Raw genomic sequence first — 10,910 nt, 5'->3', positions numbered from 1 at the left:
AAAAATTAGCCGGGCATGGTGGCACGCGCCTGTGGTCCCAGCTACTCGGGAGGCTGAGGCGGAAGAATCGCTTGAACCCAGGAGACGGAAGTTGCAGTGAGCCGAGATTGCGCCACTGCACTCCAGCCTGGCAACAGAGCAAGACTCCGTCTCAAAAACAAACAAACAAACAAACAAAACAGCTTCCTGGACAGATACAAATTTCATGGAAGGACTTAGGTACTCTTCTTTTTAATAAATATCCTGGGGGTTTCTGATGATCAGTCATGAAGAAGTATGTCCATATAAAGTCCACTGTAAGTAGAATAATTAATTCTTACCCCTAGGATTCCATTTCTCAGCTACTGAACTGGCAAAAATCCAAAGTTTCACAACACTCTCCGATAGCAAGGCTTTGAGAAACACTCATACACTACTAGTGGGAGCGTAAACTAGTACAATTCCCACGGAGAATGAGTTTGCAGTAGGTTACTAAAATTTGGAATTCAGATACCCTCCAACTCTGCAGTATCACTTCAAGACCTGAAGTGTACAAATACATGTGCACAAAGGAAGCAACATATGTAAAAGTTTATTCACTGCAGCACTGACTGTAACAGCAAAAGACTTGAAAGCTACATATGCTGATATTAGAAAATTTCCAAAATATTATCACTAACTGGAAAAATAAGAGCAAAATGTGGAGCAGTATATAAAATGTTAACGTTTATGTTAAAAGAAAGGAGACAAATGCAGCTTGCATGTTTGCCTGTGTTGATATAATATTCCTGGATGAATACCTAAGAAATTTAAAACAGTTGGCTACCTGCCAGAAGGAAGGAGACTTGAAACTATATACCTTTGTATGCTGCTTAAATTTTGAGACATGTGATCGTTTACCTACTCAAAGACAATATTAACAAAAGATGTTGGCAGCACTTGAAAAAAAATTAATAAATGCTAACGTAACTATTACTAAGTGTAGAAAGTATTTTAAAGTTGTTTGGGGAGCTTTTCTTTTTTATAACCTCTTGGCATTTAATACCTATAAAAAGTACCCAAATCTGGCAACAGGGAAAATAGTTGTGCCACGCTCATTTTAAGAAACTGTTTAATTAAACAGTACATTTAACTGGCAACCATTAGCAAATTCTTCCCTTTTTATGACGTTTACATCTTTTCCTATGATGCCCAAAACTAAAAGTTAATGTCTCTGAAGTTTAGTTTATAATGGAGTTACTAAACAAGCGGATGTTAGAGTTTGGTAAACCGAGTGTACTTTCCAAGGAAAGTATGTAATGGAAAAAATAACCATAAATGTGTATGCGGTTATACAGAATAGATAATCCTAGAAACTCCTTTCAAAAATAAGCACATTCGAAGACTCCATGACTCAATAATCCCACTTTGATAAAAGTAAAAACTTTCCACACCCATTTGCCTTCCCTTTCCCACCATTACAAGGAAATCCTGAAAGGAAAGCTCTGAGTCATCAGATCTCAGGAGTATTTCCTTCTAAACATACCCTACTGGAAACGTTTCTCCCTCAGGTCCAACAGCACCAGGAAAAAGCTCAGGGCGAACAACCTCTCCCCACCCCCTTCCAAAAAAGTCTAGGTTTCGCCCACTAAACACCTCCTTCCTGCTTTCAAATCCAGGACGTTCCGAATAACCCAGAAGGAAGTACAGCCCAAGAAACGCGGGGAGACAGGACGTTCCAAATAACCCAAAAGAAAGCACAGCCCAAGAAACGCGGGGAGAGACCGTGGCCAGAGGCTCCTTCTTTACTTGTCTGGAGATCTTATCAAGAACAACAAGGATCGAGAAACGGTCCCAGGAAGAATCCCAGAGCTGGGGCCCGGGCTGCCGGCGTTCACCCGGCCGTACCTCCGGGCTCTGCCCACCCCAGCCCCAGTCCCAGCCCGGATAGGAGCTCGAAAACCGCGGGGTCACGGCAGGCAGAGCGCGCTGCTCCCGCAAATCTGTCCTCAGCCAGCACCGCGCAGGGAGGGGCGCGAACCCCCTGAGGAGAGGGCGTCGCTGCCGCCTCCCGAAAACGGCTGCGACCAGGACGCTCTCGGTTAAGAGGCCCGGGGACCCTCACGCCTCCGCCCCACGTCCCCGCGCCCGGGACCCAGCACCCGGCACCGGCGTCCCTCTTGCCCCCTTTTGGCCTCTCACCTAGCCCACAAGGACTCACTCGCGGTCGCCGCCTCCGGTCACTGGCACAGACTTCTGAGGCCCGAGGCTAGCACAGAGGCGAGGGCCCAAGGACCGCCCCCGAGGCGCGTCACGGCGCCGCCCCCGCCTTCCGCCCGCGCAGGCGCACGGCCCCGGGTCAGGTGATCCCGTCCCCTAGGTAACGGGGCGGCGGGAGTAAAGGGGCCTGGGCGTGGGTCGTTCCTGCCGCTACCGGCATCTGGCAATGTAGGGCCGTGCACGTCGCCCGCTGTACCAACCGGCCGCTGCCCCGCGGTTATGCTCCCAGTCTTCTCCGCTCTTCTGGCAGTTCGTGCCCGCTGGCCCCGTGCCATCCGCTGACTACTGTGTGTATCGCAGCTCACGGTCGCTAGGTTCTGGTCCCCTACAATTCAAACAGGTCTCGGGAGCCCATGCTCCCCCTTGGGATACCTTCGACTTCCACCACTGCTGTCCTGGCGTCACTCTCCTCTTGCTGTACCTGTCCACCATAGGCTCAGAAATGTTCCTCTCACTCACTACCCCTTCTCAACTCCTGCCTTATTTTTCTGTTTGAAATGTGGGGGGTCGGAGGGGAAGTTACTACTCTCTGTCCGCCTGAGTTGATATTCCTTCGCTGTTGAGAGTTCTGTGTGGTGCTGCGCAAAAGCAGTTGCTGTTTCCCAATACAAAACATAACGATAATTTCTTGAGGGCTGATGATGTGCCAGCCATAGCTCTACGAACTTAATGTATAGTCTTATTTGGTCTTCACATCAGTCTATAAAATAAATACAACATCGCATTACAGACAAAGAAACTGAGGCACAGTTTACCCAAGAATAATCATAGTTACCATGGAATACTGTAGAGTGCTTGACAAAATAGCTTCTACAAGCAGTTTATTTATAGCTAAATTAGTGCCGCAATAATATCTGGCAAAACTAATAAAAAATCTGAGGGTAAAAGAAGTGACAACTAAAGATGAAAACTTTGTCCTCAGTAAGGTTATATGTAGTTAGGCTGATGCAAATGGACGTTTAAAAATAATTACAAGGTAGATTGGAAATGAGAAAATAAAACTTTTTGTTTTCAGATGAGGTGGTTATCTAACATAGAAAATCCAGGAAAATTGACACCCCTCCCCTAAAAAATAGAATGAAAAGCAATTATAGTAAGGTTGCATGAACAAGTTTAAAACAAGCTGATCCTAAGCCAAAATGCTTGGGACAAGAAATGTTTCCAATTTTGGATTTTTTTGGCTTTTATGAAATTTGCATTATATAATTATGGCTTTACCATCCCTACTCCAAAAACCAAAATGGTCCAGTGAGCCATTTCCCTTGGTCCTCATGTCAGCAGTCAAAAAGCTTCAAATTTTAGAGCAGTTAATATTTTGGATTTCTGGACTAGGAATAGTCAACCTGCATACAAAGTCTATTGCTTTTCTTATCTACCAGCAAAAAACAATTGGTATTTGAAATTAAAAACACAGGCCGGGTGCGGTGGCTCACGCCTGTAATCCCAGCACATTGGGAGGCCAAGGTGGGTGGATCACGAGATCAAGAGATCGAGACCATCCTGGTCAACATGGTGAAACCCCGTCTCTACTAAAAATACAAAAGATTAACAGGACATGGTGGCTCGTGCCTGTAATCCCAGCTACTCAGGAGACTGAGGCAGGAGAATTGCCTGAACCCAGGAGGCGGAGGTTGCGGTGAGCCAAGATAGCGCCATTGCACTCCAGCCTGGGTAACAAGAGCAAAACTCTGTCTCAAAAAAAAAAAAAAGAAATTAAAAACACAATAATCACTGACATTACCACCAAAATAAAATGAAATACTTAGGTATAAATCTAACAAAATACGTTAAAGATTTATACCAGAAAAACTACAAAGTTCTAATGAAAAAAGTCAAAAAAGGTATAAATAAATCTAAAGATATTCCATTTTCATGGCTAGGAGCACTTGATATTTAACTGTCAGTTCTGCCCAACTTGATCTATAGATTTGAAACAATCTCAGTCAAAATCCCAGCAAGTTATTTTGTGGATATCAACTGATTCTAAAGTTTATATAGAAAAATCAAGGTCCCAGAAGAGCTAAACCAATACCAAAGGAGAATAACAAAGTCAGAGACCTAACACTACCTTAGTTCAGGCTACTCTAACAAATTGCTGTAGGTTGGGTGGCTTAAACAACAGAAATTTATTTCTCAGATTTCTGAAGTCTGGGAAGCCCAAAATCAAGTGGCTGGCAGATCTGAAATCTGGTAAGGGCTCACTTGTGGATGTGCACATGGCAGTCTTCATCATATTCCCACATGGCAGAAAACAGAGAGAGAAACCAAATTCTCTCCTATCTATTCTTATTAGGGCATTAATTTAATTACGAGGGCTCAACTCTCATGAGCTAATTATCTCTCAAAAACTTTGGGTGTAAATACCATCACATTGGAGATTAGGCCTCAACATGTAAATTTTGGAGGCACACAAGCATTCAGTCCATAGAAGTACTCAACTTCAAAATTTACTATAAAGCTGTAGTAATCAAGAGAGCGTGGTATTGACAAAAGAATAGACAAATAGATCAATGGAGCAGAATACAAAGCACAGAACTTGACCCAAACAGATACATTCAACAGATCTTTGACAAAGTAGCAAAGGACAGTCTTCCCAAAAAAATGGTGCCAGAACAACTGGACGTCTACATGTAAAAAAAAAAAAAAAAAAGAATCTAGACATAGACCTGACACCCTTCACAAAAGTTAAGTATAAATGGATCATAGACTTAAATTTAAAAGCAGAACTGTAAAACTTCTGGAAGATAACATAGGAGAAAATATAGGCGAACTCGGGTTTGGAAAAAGATTTTACATAAAACAACAATGGCTCAATCAATAGAAGAAAAAGTTGACAGGTTGGGCTTTACTAAAATGAAAAACTTTTGCTTCGTAAAAGACAATGTCAAGAGAATGAGAAGACAAGCTACAGACTGGGAGAAAATATTTGTAAAAAACACGTCTAATAAAGAATTCAGGCCAAGTGCAGTGGCTCACACCTGTAATCCCAGCGTGTTGGAAGGCTGAGGTGGAAGGACAGCTTGAGCCCAGGAGTTTGAAACCAGCCTATGCAGCATAGTGAGACCCTATCTCTAAACAAAAAATAAAATTAGCTGCATGTGGTAGCAGACAGCTGTAGTCCCAGCTGCTTGAGAGGCTAAGGTGGGAGGATCACTTGAGCCCAGGAGTTTGAGGCCAGCCTGGGCAATTTAGTGGTACCCCATTTCTATTTTATTTAAAAACAAAAACAAAAGAATTTGTATTCAAAATGTGCAAAGCACAGTTAAACCTCAACAATAATAAAACAAGCCAATAAAAAACTGGACAAAAGATCTGAGCAGACATTTCACCAAAGAAGATGGACATGGCAAATAAGTATGTGAAAAGAAACTCAACATCATCAAAATTTACTATAAAGCTGTAGTAATCAAGAGAATGTAACATTAGGGAATTGCAAATTAAAACATCAATGAGATACACTTATTAGAATGGCTAAAATCCAAAACATTGACAATACCAAATGCCAACTACAGTGACGACTCTCATTCATTGCTGATGGAAATGCAAAATGGTATAGCCACTTTGGAAGACAATTCAGAAGCTTCTTACAAAGCTAAACGTAGTCTTGCCATATGAACCATGTATCATGTTCCTAGGTATTTATTCACATTGGTTGAAAACTTATGTACACACAAAAGCTACACATGAATATTTAAAGAGGCTTTATTCATAGTTGCCAAAAATGGAAACAAACAAGATGTCTTTCAATAGGTTAATGGAGAAACAAACTGTGGTACATCATGCAACTGAATATTATTCAACAATAAAAAATGAGCTATCAAGCCTTAATAAGACATGGGAAAGTCAGGGTGAGTGGGACTCACCTGTAGTCCCAGCTTCTAGAGAGGCTGAGGAAGGAGGGTCTCTTAAGCCTCAGAGTTCAAGGCTGCAGTCTATGAATAGACACTGCACTCCAGACTGGACAGCATAGTATAGTAAAACCTCATTTCTAAATTTAAAAAAGAACAACAGGAGATTCATAAATGCATTTTTCTAAGTGAAAGAAGCCAGTCTAAAAAGACTGCATACTGTATGGTTCCAACATTATGACATTCTGGAAAAGCCAAAATTATAGAGACAGTAAAAAAGATTCATGGTTGCCAGGGGTTTGGGGGAGATGCAGACGAGTAAGTGAAGCACAGGGGATTTTTATGGTAGTGAAACTATTGTTTAACACTATAATTATTGATACCTAACATTATGCAGTTGTCAAAAACCATGGGACAATATGTGGTATAATAAATTAATTACATACTTATATATTTAAGTCTTTGTCTCTGGTTCCTAGTACAGAGATTCAAAAACCCTTGGCATATCCTTAGTGTTAGGAATGTCTTTGTTATGTTAATGAGTTAGTTCATGTCGGGGGAGTGAGGAAGGGGGGCCTTAAAAAGCTTCAGGATGGAGGCTTGTCACAGGAAACACCAAGAATGTGATTAGAATTAGAACTATGAAAAGAGTAACATGATTAGATTTGCATTTGAAATGATTACTCTGGCTACTGCTCAGAGAATGAATTGGATGTGGGAATAAGTCTGGGATGTAGGTAGTTGTACTAGGAGACTACTGCAGTTGTCCTAATGTGACAATTACAGTGAAGATGGAAAAAAATCAAAAATTTTAAAAAGATTAGGATAGCCGGGCGCGGTGGCTCACGCCTGTAAGCCCAGCACTTTGGGAGGCCGAGGCGGGTGGATCATGAGGTCAAAAGATCGAGACCATCCTGGTCAACAAGGTGAAACCCCATCTCTACTAAAAATACAAAACATTAGCTGGGCATGGTGGCGCGTGCCTGTAATCCCAGCTACTCAGGAGGCTGAGGCAGGAGAATTGCCTAAACCCAGGAGGCGGAGGTTGCGGTGAGCCGAGATAGCGCCATTGCACTCCAGCCTGGGCAACAAGAGCGAAACTCTGTCTCAAAAAAAAAAAAAGATGAGGATAAAGAATCAGGCAGACCTTGTGGTTGGTAGAATGTGGATTAATTACAGGGACATGTCTAAAATGAGTACCAGGATTCTGGCATCAGGACATATGTGGATGTTAGCACATTTGCTGAGATGGGGTTCACTGAGATGACCAGATATTGGAGATAAGAAGATTAGAAGATTGTCTTGGGATTTATTAAATCTGGAATGGACTGTGAGTTACCAGTTGTGCTAGGCTGAATGATGGTCCCCCTAAAGATGTCCACATCCTAATCGGCAAAACTGTAAATATGTTATCTTATATAGTAAAAGAGTCTTTGCAGATGTGATTAAGCATTTTGACCTGAGGTGCCTGAAAGAGCAAACAGAAAGGAAGAAATCATCAAACTAATGCACAAATAGTACCAGAGCTGGAGAATGGATGTCTCCAGGTTGATAGGATGCACTAATTGCCCAGAACAATTAATTTTAAGAAAGACTCACAATAACATATCGCTATGATCTTTTAGAATATGAGAAAAAAGAGAAAACCCTAAAAGTTCCCTGATAGAAGAAACAGGTCACAAACCCATGACTGGAAATCTTAATGGCACTGGGCTTCTCAACAGAAATGCTTGAAGCTAGTGGATAATGGAGGAATGCCTTATGAATTATAAGGGAAAGTTATTTCTAACCCAGAAGTCTAAACTGAGCCAAATATGTCTTTCAAGTATGCTAGAATGAAGACATTTAATCCATATAAGGAATCAAAGTTTACTTCTCATGCTCCCTTTGTTAAGTTAAAGTTGCACTTGCTCCAAAAACGTAAGATTACAACAACAAAAAGGAAAAGGAAGTGAGAGGGTTCCCACAACACTGGGGCACAAGAGAGAGGCAAACAGAGTTACAGAATGTTGTTGAAGAGAAGGCCTGGGATGACAGTTTTGTAGAAGGCCCAGAAAGCAGAAATCCAAGTTGGAATTGGATGATAGAGCCTCCTAGAAGGAATGTCTCTGGGACCTAGAAGGAACATCTCTGAGAAAAGTTCTATGTTTGGACACAGTGAGGGATTCTCGCTTCTGGTGGAACGTGGGGAAGGGAGGAAAGAGGTAAACTGACCAATTTGTAATCATATTACTTTATATGCCTCATTTGTGAATAATATTTATGAAACCATAGTAAGATCAGCATATTAGTAGTGTAGGCCCAAACCGTGATCATACTTTAACTATAGATGCTAATTTAGTTATTTTCCAGAACGTGGTGCTTTCTTCAGGGCTTTCAGTGGTCCGATGCAAAAATAAATCCACAAATATAAATATACTGTTACCAAAGATATTATTGCATAAAAAAAACTCTTTAATATTACATGTTATCCCTAAAGTACAGCATTCTTTATTCAAAATGATACTTCTTACGTCTCTTACTGGTTTATAATGTTGCTATGGGTAGAAGTAAAGATGAGAATAATTGCCATATGTTTTTATTAAATTTTCAGAACTGAGAATTTAATCCTTTTTTGAAATAGCAACATAATACTTCTATAATAATTAGCACTATGGCTCATTCTGAAGATTTTATTTCACTGTAAATGATTTTTTTAAAAGTTGATTATTTGCAGGTCACTTGTTCTGTGGAATTATGGAACTTCCTCTTCCTTTTAAAAATCTTAGCCACATGACAAATAAATCAGTCTGCCCTAAACTCCTTATAATATCAGCCTTTGTTCCAGAACACATTTCCCCTCTCAGGGTTTTATGTTCCATCAGCAAGACTATGAACAATGTTTTGTTGACCAGTGAAACCACCACTTAAAACATTCTTCAGCTGACTTTCCTGGAACAAATTTATTTACGTACATTTAGAGGAACTCACTTGAAAGAAAAATATGCTCCTAAGAAGAAATATGTAAATCATATTTTGTCAATTTAGTCACATTCTAAATGTGCTTCTAAAGGTGCTGTCTATTTGAAAAGAACATTGTAACAAATCATTTTGTAAAGCCTAGGCATTTTTGAAAGGTGAATAATTATTCCTTATATAACATGATTTTTTAACTTTAGGTTTAGTATAGCTGGGTATTTAAAATAGAACATTTTTGTATAAATTATAATAGCCTCTAGTGCTAAATTAAACATTTCTCCAGGTATTTTTAATTCTACATAGCTTTTCTTAAAGTTTTTCCATCATACAATATTTTGCCATAGTGAAGAAATTATATGTAGTAAAGATTGTCACATTCATGACCCATACCTTTTACAGGTGGTGAAAATATTGTTGGTTGACATACCAATAAGTTAAACCTAACCTGTAAATATAAGTTAAATTAACTTCTAGTACAGCATTTAGATCCTCTTTCAAAAATGTGTTGAATTCTGCTTTCCTAAAAAATTAAAACAAATTTTACTATATTTACAAATGTCTCCTCTCCACAAAATAAGACAATTTTATGGGGCTACCAAAAACCATTGAAGGAAAAGTAAATTGACTTGTGACTTTTCTTTTTTCAAGGAGTTTCAGTTGTTGACTGGATCATTTGTTTTATTTCAAGGTCCCATTTTCTACTTTCTTGGACTGGCCATTATGAATATTTACGTGGAGAGAAATTAACAAACATATTAGCATACTTTAAAGGATTTATATTTTATAACAGAAAATATAAAGAAGTAATCAATAATATACTATAGTAAGTTTGAAATAGCCATGTTGGTAAAAAGGATACAGCTCTTTCTACATCAGTGTTCAAAAAAATGTTTATAGAAACCCTAACTACAATATTTTGTGGCCACTTATATTGTTTATGTAATTTATAATAATATCTGGAATATTTAAAAGCATCTGCATTCTGTTGAGAGAGTAAAAGCATTTAAGTCTCTGAATGCCTCCACATTCCATAGATGGCCGCGCCATCCCCAGGCATTTGAGTTGCCCTAGGATCCATCATTTATTCACTGATCTCTCTCTACCAGGCAGAAGCGTACCCTTTCAGTGTGTTAAAACTTGTTCTTACTTTTAGCTGTGGAATCCGATTTAGGATTCTTCCCTAAGTTGTGAATACACACACCCTTAAAAAGAATGCCATATCCTTAGTTCCAAGTTACACATATCCAAAAGTGTTCCAGATGTTCAGAATCAACTGTAGCAGTCGTATTTGTGTAGCCAGGGTAATGCATAATTGCTCAACTATATTTACACAGAAAATTGCTATTGCTTCTTTCACTCATTTAGTTTCTTGTGTGTGGATAATTTGGAATTAAATTTATTTGACCTTTGGATATCATCTTTATCCTTCAGCTGTTAATATAGTTCGTAACTGTATAATTTTACATGCAATCAGAAGTGGTCTTTTTTTCACTTTTCTTCCCTGTGGTTTCTTCAGTATCAATCATTCCTTCCTCTGACAGGAACTTCCTGAAGGCTGCAGCTATCCTTTATAGGGTCTTTGATGCCTGGCACAGTGCCTGAGAAATGAAAAGGGTTGGTTCTAGAACTACCATATTTTCTTGTTTCTAAGAGTAACATTTTAAAAAACGATTTTAACAGTTCAGAACTTAAGATTTCTGTACTTATTAATGCAAAAGAATGTTCCCACTGTCAGGCCTGAAAAGCAAGTTGAGACTGTTTCCTTCACCTATCCATATGTGACCTTCAACCAGAGTCCAAAGGTGTCCCTTCAGCAGATTATCACCTCAGTTCTATTGTTTGCATTTATAGCACTCCAGCAGTGAA

The 10,910-nt window shown here is 39.7% G+C and overlaps 1 protein-coding gene across 7 annotated transcripts in view; it reads right to left on the bottom strand.

Moving 5' to 3' along the window:
* The window catches only part of SDCBP (syndecan binding protein), a 30,248-nt gene extending 27,710 nt beyond the window's left edge, over window positions 1-2,538 (bottom strand). For 5 of the 7 annotated variants that reach the window (XM_032296152.1, XM_032296157.1, XM_032296153.1 and 2 more), the window contains exon 1: window positions 2,161-2,538. The gene's annotated coding sequence lies outside the window, so the exon portion shown is untranslated. The remainder of the gene's footprint in view (window positions 1-2,160) is intronic. The other 2 variants (XM_032296154.1, XM_032296156.1) reach the window with 2 other exon arrangements.
* Between the last annotated feature and the right edge of the window lie 8,372 nt (window positions 2,539-10,910).

Source organism: Sapajus apella, unplaced genomic scaffold (assembly GCF_009761245.1).
Source record: "Sapajus apella isolate SASKATOON/1434 unplaced genomic scaffold, GSC_monkey_1.0 scaffold35, whole genome shotgun sequence".
Taxonomy (NCBI): Eukaryota; Metazoa; Chordata; class Mammalia; order Primates; family Cebidae; genus Sapajus; species Sapajus apella.
Note: the sequence above shows the minus strand (reverse complement) of the source record. Positions and strands in the feature narration are given on the sequence as shown.